The sequence below is a fragment of the Diadema antillarum genome, unplaced genomic scaffold (genome assembly GCF_040938485.1).
Source record: "Diadema antillarum isolate AM-2024a unplaced genomic scaffold, OU_Dant_1.0 seq00000776_RagTag, whole genome shotgun sequence".
Classification (NCBI taxonomy): domain Eukaryota; kingdom Metazoa; phylum Echinodermata; class Echinoidea; order Diadematoida; family Diadematidae; genus Diadema; species Diadema antillarum.
Window position 1 is genome coordinate 813,306 of NW_027271665.1, and position 12,523 is coordinate 825,828.

Genomic DNA, 12,523 nt, shown 5'->3' on the forward strand with positions numbered 1-12,523 from the left:
CAATGACAGGTTTTAATCTTCCTAGACTATGATCACATATCAAATGTGCTGGTACCACAGAAAATTTGCAACTGAAAAAATTAAGTTTGTACCGGTACCGCAGTAGGATTTCATTTCCTGAGATCTCAGGCGCCAAATAAAAGAAGACACTTTAACCTGTTGAAGACCAGTTCCAAGAATGCTTGGGCAGGTGCCTATGGGAAATGCATGTTATAGTAAAATTAGTCCATCCTAAACGGGTTAAAGGAAAATCAATTGTCACTTTTAGTCTTACACCACTGCCCATCACAGCTGGCGGAGCTGGGGGGGGGGGGGATATATTGCCCTAGGGCACTAGCACATTTAGACATCGTTTGTTGTGGTCCGCTATTGTGAAGCTCAGTTTACTGTTCTTTTCATGGATCGACAACCAGCTTATCCTTTTATTGTCAGGGGAGGTGGGGGCACTCGCTTGTAACACAGGAGTAGACTGAAAAAAAAAGTTACCAGTATAATAACAGCACATTTTACGATCAAATGTGTCACTCTTGCTTTATAATCTTTGAGATAATCTTTTCATTGATAAGAACTTGGTACTCGACTGCACAATTTTATTATTTGTTGGTTTGTGTACAAGCTCGTTTACTTCAATCATAGGCCTATACAATATAGACTCTACTTGCATTCCTGTCTATAGTCTATAGATAGGTCCTAAATAGGCTGCAGTAATAAGTCTTAATCATGCCGTGGATAGGAAAACATTATTACTTTAACCCGTTGAGGACGAGTCCCGAGTATACTCGGGCAGATGTCTATGGAAATTGCGTGTTGTATCAAAATCAAACCGTCCTCAACGGGTTAAGGCTCAAGATGTAGAGGTCTAGATTAGACTCTAGAACTCAAGATGTAGGCTCAGTGGAGATTATCCATGTTTTGTTGTTGTTGTTTTTTCCATTAGGCCTACAGCTGTGTATCAAAACCATTGATAACAGGAGTTAAATTTAAACCATTCAACTACACGTATAAGTTAAATATTACACCCACATATAGAGCATACTGTTTCTCTAGTCGTAATTTCCAGTAACATTTTACAATCGAGTCCTTTCAACTCTTCTCATTACAACCATGCCATGGACAGGAAACATTTAGATCTTGAGGTCTAGACCAGACTCTACACTGTAGAACTCAAGATGTATTTGAGGTTATCCATCTTTTTTCCGTGTGGAGCCACCCGTATCAAAACTATTTCAAACAGGAGCTAAATGTAAAGCATTACCAACAAGTTATACCAGTAGTGTATTTGTGACCCTGCACCTCAAAACAAACAAAAAGTCGCCAGACATGAATTTTTAGTTAAGACCGTATTCTGAAAGAGCAGACTTTAAGCTTTAAAATGATGTATAACTCAAATCAAATGGACTCTCCTAACCTATCTAAATATTGGAAAGAAAGCACAAACTCAGGAAAAGTGTGAACTGAGAAAAGAGGCTCTGAAGTACAGTGTCTATTCAAGCGCTTAATCTTTACCAAACCGTGCTGGCTGTGCGATGAATGGGACAAAAAACAGGAAGTAAACCACCAGAGTAACAACAATGAAGTGATTATCAGATTAGACTGAAATTCAGCATGCCTCATTAACACACTCTGTCCATAATTAATGCCAACTTTCAAAGCAGTAACATTATAATTTCAAAAGTTATTACAGTTGAAAGTGAAGAGTGTGGACAAGGTTTTTCAGAAATGAAAGAGGGATTCTAAAGACACACCTAATCACACTATTCTACCAAAAATTGGCGATAAACTGCTTAAAAAACACACTTTCCTGCCCGCTTAATGATACCAAATTTTAGCACAATGTAAAAGAAGACCCGCTCTTTCAGAAAATATGAACAAGTCAAGTTCGGCTAGGTTGACCCATTTCACTTATTTTCAGTCCTCGCGCAAAATCAGTGTGTGCGACTTTATGTTCGTTTTGAGGTGCACGGTCACATTTTAAACCCACACATCAGACTATGATAAATGAATGTCCCAGTGGTACTTGGTAGTTTCTATAAACTTTTTATTTGAGCCCTTTCATCTTTCCTCATCATTTATATCACAGAGAGATTCGTCACACATGGTCTTTTAATTGCACAAGCTTCCATTTGACATTAATAACATGGATTGCTACTGTTCATAATAATGTGATTATCAGAATACAGGCCTATGGCTCTGCACTTTATCATAAATAATCAAATTTCATATCAAATCTATGCATTCTATGAAAGTTGAGTCAAATGAGTCAACTGAGTCAAATCTATGTAAGCTATTCAGACTCAGATGTGTGTCAAATGGAAAAGAAAGAAAGAAAGAAAGTGTCATGGCACATTGTCATTAGCTCCATCAACTCACCTTTACCACACACATCTCCACAATCATTTGTAATGATTTAAATTCTAAAAATGTGAGAGTGAGACTAAGATGTGACTCATGCAATATTCCTAACCTACTTTTGTACAAATGTATGTATTACCATTAATACTTGTCTACTGTTCATATTGCTATTGCCAACAGATCACAACGTTCTGTCACTTGACATTGCTGGGGTGGGGGGTTCACAAAGAATTAAGTCAAACTTTAAATGACTGTAAAAAATTATGGTATGCTGTGCTACTGTGTGTGTCTTCAATGTTCCTGCCCTTTGTTTTGGCAAATGAAAAGATTTTTGAGACTTTTGATGTAGCCATTGATAAATAATAGACTAGCTTAGTCTACAACTGTACAAGATAAAAATGAATAGACGTCTAGATAACAATGCCATGGAATTATTCTGTAAACATTAAAATGATGATTTTAAGTGGGTGGTGATAAGGCAAATGGAATTGAACAGAGAAACCAGCGGCAAAAACCATGATTTTTAGTCAATCTTAAATTAAATTCAACTTCATGAAACACCACTGGGGGCCCACCACTGTTACCATGAATACTGGTAACTAGAGTAGGCCTACATGAGTAGATGAAAAGGTGCCTATATAGCCTAGGGCCTGGGGCCTACAGTGTAGACTCTATGCCTAACGTATTAAAAGTAAAGTTTCTAAACACATCTCTGCCTCTGCAATAGCTGTTCATCGGCATATCCCCTTCCTTCTGGTTTTGGTATAATATTCTGCTATTCACAGCAAACAAAATATTTGTAAAATTGATTAATTGCGGTGCTATAACTAGCCCTTACTGTGTGAAGGCCCCGGTCCCCGCTTTACCACACTACGGGTACGGGTACATCCTGACGAAGGCGCCAGGAGCCCTGCCTGAGCAATACAGTAATGGGCCGCCGCGGGATGGCTGGGATCCACTATGTCTCTGCCTGACGTTGATCCACTGAATGAAGGCGATGGTGCATACATGGGGGATCCGATTATCGAAAGTCAATGAATCGATCTGTTATAGTTGGTTTAGAACGCCTTGTCTTTCTAACTATTTGTTGGGGACAGATGTGATGATAAATTTATTTTACTGTCTTTAACTCTAGGAGCTCAAGAATAGTTACAAATCAATAGGATAAAAAATACTTACGAACCGTTGATACACTGCTTCGCTTGCTTGTGCTTCGTGTGACCAGCAAAAAAACACGGGATGAGGTGAATTGAAGCGGCCTAAAATTATGCTAAAATGCGATGAAAATATGTCACATCAAAGCAAACAAACAAACAAACAAACAAAACAAAAACAAACAAAAACAAAAGGTCATCACATTTCTTTCTACTACAAAACGCGGTGCCTCAACTTCTAAGTTCCCAACTGAACTGTGGCTCTCAATCGCCAAAACAAAACAAAACAAACAAACAAACAAACAAACAACAACAACAAAGTACGTCTTCACCACTTTTTAGCGTCAAGGAGCGTCCAAAAATCGGCACCTTAACGAAACAATTAAACTAACCAAAAAGAGGCACCACAGTACATGTACAAAAAACAGCCTGGATATAATTCCTTTCTGTGGAAATTATGCCAGAATTGTGCTAAAAACAGCCAAATCATACCTAGCATAATGCCAGGTGCTTTATTGCGTTCAATTAGCCAGAAAGCATATTATGCCAAGTCTGGCAACATTGAGCGCGAACAGTCTATGCTTTTATTTTGATGAACAGCTGCTGCAGCGTTAAGCTGCGTATAGGCCTACATCTATGCATTTTTTAAAAGAATTAACTTTTATCTGTCGATTACACGTCACTAGTCTAGCAATATGCAAACATATACTGTATAATATAGATAGATAGATCTAGATAGATAGATAGATAGATAGATATAGATAGATAGATAAATGATAGATGAATTAAACAATGAAAATAAATGAATGAATAAATGAATAATAAATGGATTCTAGACCATGGGGGGGGGGGGGGAGGAGGGAGGGCATAGAAAAAGAAATTGGACTATTGAACTCTCAGAAAACTAGTCTTGATCATAAATACGAAATAAATTGCGTTTTCAGACCTGAAATTCAATAAAGTAAGGGGGGAAAAAGTAAGGAAAGCAAATACCCAGAGCAACGTGAATGACAAAGTTGCTGTAGGCCTGGGTCTATCTGTGTAGAGCCTATAACAGTGTAAAATCGTGTTCGTCGCTCATCACTGTTGGACCTAAAGACTCGGTTTAATACAACGGAACCGAATCAGCTGCGAATCCACCCTCCGCAGGCCATGGGCTGTGGGAGGAGGTACATGAGGGAGCCTTTGCAATGTTGTGATCGCAGTTTAACGACTACTGGTTTACACTGCTGAAATATTAACACACACACACACACACACACACACACACACACACACACACACACACACACACAAATCAATCCCCAAAGTGTAATAGCGGCATAATTAATGAATTTTCCGGGAGACTATACCACAGTAACAGAGGGAGATGTGGAAGGGGGTGTCTCCCAAACCCAGCATTACGAAGGAACTTTTGCATGTTTAGAATTGAAATGAAAATAAGGCCCCTCTCATATACACAAATTAATGGAATATGTGGGAAATTGTCAAACAAAAAAAGGGAAAGCTTATATTATGGATGGGAAGCGACCCATGGGAATCGAGCGAAAGGGAGGAGGGCCTATACGTAACCCCCCCCCCCCAACACAATAATAAGGGAAATTTTAAATTTGTTGGAACTGAAATCGGAACAGATCTTGCGCACACTGCATGATTAAATCAGATTATTCGAAAATACGTTAATCTCATTTCATTTATTTAATTTCACTTTTACGTTCATTTCCAACAATATACAAAACAATGACGTAATTATCCAACACAATATCGATACAATGCACCGTATCTCCCTATAGAAAAGAAAAATACGGGACCCTCCGAATGATAACTTTAAAAATACTCACAGTAGATCTAAAATCAAATACATGTTCAGGGTATGAAACTATAACTTATTACCCACATCTTACAGAAACCCCCATCCGATTTACTTCAGTGGTCAAAGAGAATTCGAGGATTTTTGCAGAGCATGTCAGGAATCCCTTCCCTCCAAGTTGTGTCCATTGTGTTCACACATTACTACACAGTTCCAAGTGCATCCAAATGCTAAACTTGGATCAGACCCATGACATGCTTTACAACGATTCACATTTCTCTATACGGACCCTAAACCAAATTGAATATGGGGTTTTCTGCAAAATGTAGCTAAGATTGTATATTTTAAGACCCTTAAATATAGCATTCAGACAGTTTTATCACATTTGAAGTTATCAATGCGAAAATCATTTTTTTTGGGGGGGGGGGCATTATGTAAAAGTTCGAAGAAAAATACTATGAAATTTATAAATAGGGCCTACTACCCATCATTTTCAGATGATATTGAATTAAAATAAAAGTCGCAGGAAATGGAGGAGACGTGCTTAAAAGCCAAGCTTGTATGTATTTTGCAGTCTCCTCTTGGACAACATAACTAATAATGAACAAAGTTATGTAATAACAACAAGATGTAGGACTACCAATCTAACTGTATTATGGAAGGGGACCTAAAGAGATTTTGTATTTTCGGAATTTGAATTCAACGATCTGGTGCAAACGCTGATTGAAATATTTGGACAATTTCTATCAAAAAGCAAGAAAGTTCCCCGCATTTCGGACATTTTAGGCCCTTACCCCTCTTCCCAAATAAGTCGGGGGGGGGGGGGGGGGGGACTGCCCCATCCCCCCCCCCCCCCCCCCCAGGACGGCACCCCTATCACATACGAGAGAAATCTTCCATTTTCAGAATAAATTGAGATTCAAAAATCTGCACACTTTGGGTCATAATGTTTGAAAAGTTATTTATTAAAACAGCAAGAACATTTTCCACTTAAAGGGAATTTTGTAAGTTTCCGTGCCGTCATCTCGGAATAAGCAGACTATACTTCATGATGTCATTTTGGACAACAATATGAGAAAATATACAAGCAGAATTGAATACAATTTGTTTTCCATGAAAAGTTCACATTCCGTAGACTTGTCACTGATATAATTATGTTGAATTTTCATTATATTTTCGACCATGATGACGTAATGAAAAATGGTGACCCGCCACAACAAAAGGATCCTAAAGTCGCTGACTGTTGAGCTGAGAAAAATCGAGTTTGAAATCAGATCATTAAAATCAGTCAAAACCATCGGATTTTTGGTTTTTGCATGAGTTTGTAATCTAATGTATCGTCTATCATCCGCCAAGATTTTGAAGCTAATCTAATGATCGAAGGGAATTCCGACAAGAAATTAGCATTTTTCTGATGGGCCATGATTTTCCGACTTTCAACGGAACAGAAGAAATGTGTCCGAAGATTTGGATTTAGTGCTGCACATACTTAGAATCCGCCCCTAGCAAAGTGATCTTATTGGTCAGTGCGTGGCATCCTGGTTACTGATTGGTCGTGCGTATAGACCGCTGGCGTATAAGGCATTATTTACCATCAGCAGATGAAACAAAAACCCAGTTTCAGTGCTTCAAAATGGTTCTAAAATGTGAGTTATGGATAAAAACAGCCAATGTAAAAATTTGAATTAGTATAATCAATGACAAGTACTGTTAACTATACAAAACGTGAACAATAGCTATAATTAAAATCTTTCCGGACTAACCGTCTACAGTTATGGTCTATTGAGAAAAACGGTGATATCTCCTAATATTTTAGGCTTTAGTGCAAGAATTTTGTACGGTAGGGTGTTTTGTGATACTACTGACCTACACATATGCATCAAATGTGATATCGTAAACATTTTTTTAAATCACTGCTCCCAAAGGTAAACAGGACCTTTAAGCTTGAATGAACATGGTGGAGGTTGCTGGGAGCATAACTTTTATAATTGTCAAGAGGTAAAAATTGTCTTTTACCTCCCTTGATCGCGATTGCGTTGGAAGGAAAACTTTGAAGGCGGTTTTCTCGTAACGCTGATTTCCCAGACCACTCGATATAATATGCTCGAATAAAAATCATCGCTATCTCCGAAACCGATTTCTTTTGTTATACAAACATGAAATTAAACTGGAAGAGTGAGGGAATAATGTCGTGTCATTTTCAGAAAATCGACCTCCCCGACTTTTGGATCCTTGTGTTGTAGCGGGTCACAATGTGACCGGACGTTACAGAAATGTCCCACACGATAAAAGATTTTGTATAATTTGTAATTCCGGTGATGTAGATACATGATATATTTCATATTTTGTATTACTTTCAATGTTTGATGTATATGTATCAATCTTTTCCCACCCTGACCCAAATATCTTAACAAGAGCAGTAAATGAAGAATTGAAAAAGGTCATACAATGGATAATACGCATATGAATTGTCACTAAACATTCAAAAAACAAAATGTATGCTTTTTAGTAACTCTTTGGATAGCCTCCAAAGCAATATATTATAACATTGATACTACTCCCCTAGAAGAAGTTTCTTCCTTTAAATTTCTTGGTGTTTGCGTTGATAACAAGCTTTCATGGAGGAATCATAATCATTTCACGTAACATTGGCGTAATGAACAGATTAAAATATTATCTTCCTTCATCTGCATTATTAACTCTTTATTCTAGCTTGATAGTACCTTACTTAAACTATGGGATCCTTGCTTGGAGTAATACATATCAGATATTACTTGATAAACCTTTTTATTGCAAAAGAAAGCGCTCAGAATTGTTTTTAATTTACATACCCGAGAACATACAGATGCTTTGTTTTTTTTACCATAAAATACTAAAAATACAAGATTTTTATGTGTTTCAACTTGGTCAGTTCATGTTTAATTATATAGCAACTTTTTACCTAAAATATTTCACGACTCATTTCATCGAAACAGTCATGTACATAACTATCCCACGCGACGATCCAACGAATTCCATCTTCCATTAATGAGAACCGCACATGCCCAAAATACATTTCTTTATACCGGACCCAGACTTCGGAATAATCTAGATAATAGCTTTAAAAAGGATTCCCCCAGATTTGTCACATTTAAATACAAATTTAGAAAACACTTACTCTCTACTTACAATTCTAGATAATTCAAATTGTTTTAATTCATGCTTGAGCTTTCACCTGTCCTGATGTCGCAGCACTTGACGTGATCTGTATATGCAGACCTCTCTTCTTTCTTCTCTCCTCTTCCTTTCCTGTCTTGTATTATTACCGTCTTCTCTCCCCTCGGTACAGTAACTGTCTCGCGTCTTATGTGTGTGGGTAATTGAATGTGAGTACATGTATTGTACGTGTGTTTTCCTTGTCATATTTCCCGGTACACGTGGTTCAGTGAACAGTGCCCGGGCATTAGCATTGATATTCTATTTTATTTTTCATTTTTTTCCCGACCTGCGTATCTCCAAATAACTACATGTATATCTTTACAAATGACTTAAATAATCTATATCAAATACATATATAAAAAACCTCGAATAATATATCATTTCCTCATTATTTATCTAGCGATCTACGTCCCACAAGCTTTGCTTTTTAGCGGATCACTATTTTCCATAAACGAATTTATTTTCCGCACGCCCACGAAGTATATATGCATTGTTCCTCCTAATCATTGTGTATATATATGTTCTTATATAATTTATCTCGTACGCTACATGAATCTTTTCCAAATGTTTGAACAATATTATTTCATGACATGTATACTTTGTACTATGTTTTGATTTTCGTTGATTGGAAATAAACTATGATTGAATTGAATTGAATTGAATAGGCCTTTTTAGGCCGGCTGTCCGTGTGACGGGTGGGATTTTTAATAAAGAATAAACTAAACTAAACTAAACTAAACTAAACTAAACTAAACTAAACTAAACTAAACTAAGCTAAGCTAAACTAAACTAAACTATGTTTAGTCTATTCTTATCCAGCGATGATGGCATGCGCCGAAACTTTTTAAAATGCATAGCTTTAATCGTCCGTTTTTCCTAAAACTTTCAGCTATGTGTTCCACTATTGATGCTTCTACTCTATACACATCTACATCTAAACATTGTATCTGACTCTTGGTTTCCTTTTAATAAGTGCATCAACATATCAGCGTCAAATTAAAACTATAACAAAGACCGAACGTGCCGAGATGGGAGATTGTGAGTGACGGCATTCTTCACTCTTGTTCTCGCGGATGTCCATTGATAAATTGCCACAGGTCTTATATAGTTCTATTGTATACCTCATTAACATACACATTCCGTGACGTTGGACAAGAATTAATATAGGTTTTCCGGCCAACACTGTTCGCACTTTTGTCAGTCCAATTCCTAATTGCTGCATTCAATTTAGCAAAATCTAGCGTAGATGACATGTTCGGTAGTTCAATTTTATGATCTCTTCATTGAAATTCATTCTGGAGCATTCAAATTACCTTTAGCCTCATTCTAATTAACACTTTTTTAAAATTGAAATTCGCAAAACAAGCACCATTTCGTTATTCGTTCATTCAATTTAGAATGATATAGTCATGTGATCACGGACATGCCACACTCGTTCATTCAAATTCATTTTTGGGTATCCGATTTAACATCTTTTGCAGTCAATTTAGCACGCATGTTTATGCTTTGGTTCTTTCTTTTTTTTTGGCAACAATTTTTTTTTTTCTTCAATGTGCTTAGTGATTCTTGCAGTCCGAAGATATAATAATAATAATAATTGTTTTGGATATAAACTCCAAATTTTATTGTCCGAGAATGGAAATTCTTTTTGCCCAATTGATCGTGGGCCCGGCAGCCACTGAGCAGCGCCAGATCGACGTTGCTCTAACCTTTTCAACTGTTGAACGGCAAACAAGGTAGCAGTAACTCCCATCTTTTAACGTCTTTTGGTATGACGCGGCCGGGGTTTGAACCCACGACCTCCCGATTGTGAGGACAGCCGCTCTACTCACTGAGCCAACACATGTGACGAAGATTTTCGCTAAATTGAATGAATCCTTTATCAAATGGACTGAGAAAAGTACGAAATTGGCCTGGAAAACCTCTATTAGAAGAAAAAATAATTATAACAATGTTATAAGGCTATCTAAAGAGTTCTTGTAACTACGTCATCATAAAGTCTTCTCGCCCCCCCCCCCTCCCTCTTTCGTCATAAAATAAATGTTCAATCTGAAATTAGAAACTGACAAACACAAAGGTAAATATTTTCTTATCAGAGCATGCATACAGACACGTTAAGAGTATATACTGCTAAATAGTGGGCCTAATTTAAGTTACTGTTCAAGCGTCTTGAAAGTAACATGATAATTTCCTCTACCAGTGAGATTAAACAACATAACATGTAGGTAGGGCTTTTATGTAGTATATATTTGTAAAGGTGCTGGTACACGATCATGTAAGAGGAGGGTTGTATAGGGGGGCGGCGCCCAAAACGATCGATAAATCGCCAAAATGTCACAGTACGTAATGAAAGCGTAAAGCGCATTTCCATTCCTCTCACATGCATGTAGCTTGCATTCTTTGTGGTGATTATTTATCAAGCGATGTTCTCTACTGGATTTGAGAGTAAATTCTAAGTTTCTGTCATTGTTTTGTGTACAAAAGTCATGCCTTTACAATAATGTAGCTACTGGTCATTTGAAAGAAAAACAATTATAGATTTGTCAGTAGTAAGCAAGGATATTTTGGAACATTCTAATCTGTAGCCTAAGTTGTTGTTGTTGTTGTTTTTTAAATCTTGGGTTATCCTCCCTTTCTATTTGATTTCCTAATTTTTACATGTCATCCATCTTTGGTTTCATCGCAGTTTGCTGATTCGTAACCTTACTCTTATCTTCTTCTTTTTTACTTGAGTTTTATCTCTATGGCGAATAGACACGGTTGAAGGAAAGTTTTATGTATTCTCATACAGCCTTTCATGTATTTATGTCTTAACAAGAGTACTTGGCCTATGAACCTCGCTGTCATGGTCGTTGAGGTAGAATTAGGATCATCATTGCCCTCGTGCCCTGTCAGATGGAAAGCAAAAGTGTTGATGGCCCAGTCACATCTTTATCCCAGGTAGCTCGTGACAATTTCCGGCAGAGTCGGCGGCCGCCATTACACGTGACGAGACACCGGCAGATGTCCCACCCATCACCGGCCGGCCGCTGGGCGATTTCCCTTAAAAGTCGGCCGTTGGCCATTGGGGGATCGTCCAGTTGCCGATGGGACATCACTCGGTGACTGCCCGGACTCTGCGCGGAAAAAAGTCCCCCTACTATAGTATTTCGCCAAGGTTGTTTTTGTTGTTTGTTTGTTTGTTTGTTTTTTCTTCTTCTTCATAAAAGCGACCGGTGACTGAAGGGAAGTCGACAGAGCATCGCTCGGGTATTGCTGCAGTTTCAGTCCGCTCGACATTCCCAAAGATCGTTGGCGATGCCTAAATTCCAGCGGCGACCAAGCGGGACATTTTACCTCGCCGCCCTGAGTGGTGACCGTAGCCTCAGTCAAAGTTAATTTGACACCGTGCCATCGACTATGTTATTTCAATCAACCCTCCCCATCTAGCCCTGAGTTCCAAACTGGGCACGTCAAGTCCAACTCGAATCTCACCGAAGAACTCGTGCCAACTAGGCCCAGGTGTTGGATGACGAAGGGAAATGGATTATGGACTTGAATTCGTGGGGACGGATCCCCGACCACGCCCATTTGAAACACGTTATTTGCGAAATCCAGCCAATAGAAATGCGAGCCATCACATTCAATCTTTAGCTCAGTGAACGCGTCAGTCTCATTCCAGCTGTGTTCCTGCCGGCGCGCAAAACGAATCTTCCATGAATAGCGCGGGCAGATTTCTATAATAAAGAAGGTTGCGAGAGAATGGTTTTATTAAATAATCATAACAGGGGAAGGAAGCATTCTAAACAGTCTGCAAAAAACTATCCACATTGACGGAAACAGTATAATTTCCAACGATACCATGGAACTAGAAATGTCGCTATGGCATTACATGCTTGTCACTGATGTGTTCAACGTTCACTTTTCTTGAACTGGGTTTAATTGGATGAATGGCTATATTGTCTACAATGAGAGCAGGTATCCGGGGATTTAATGATTTTACTTTGACTTTTGACCTCTTATAAGTTTA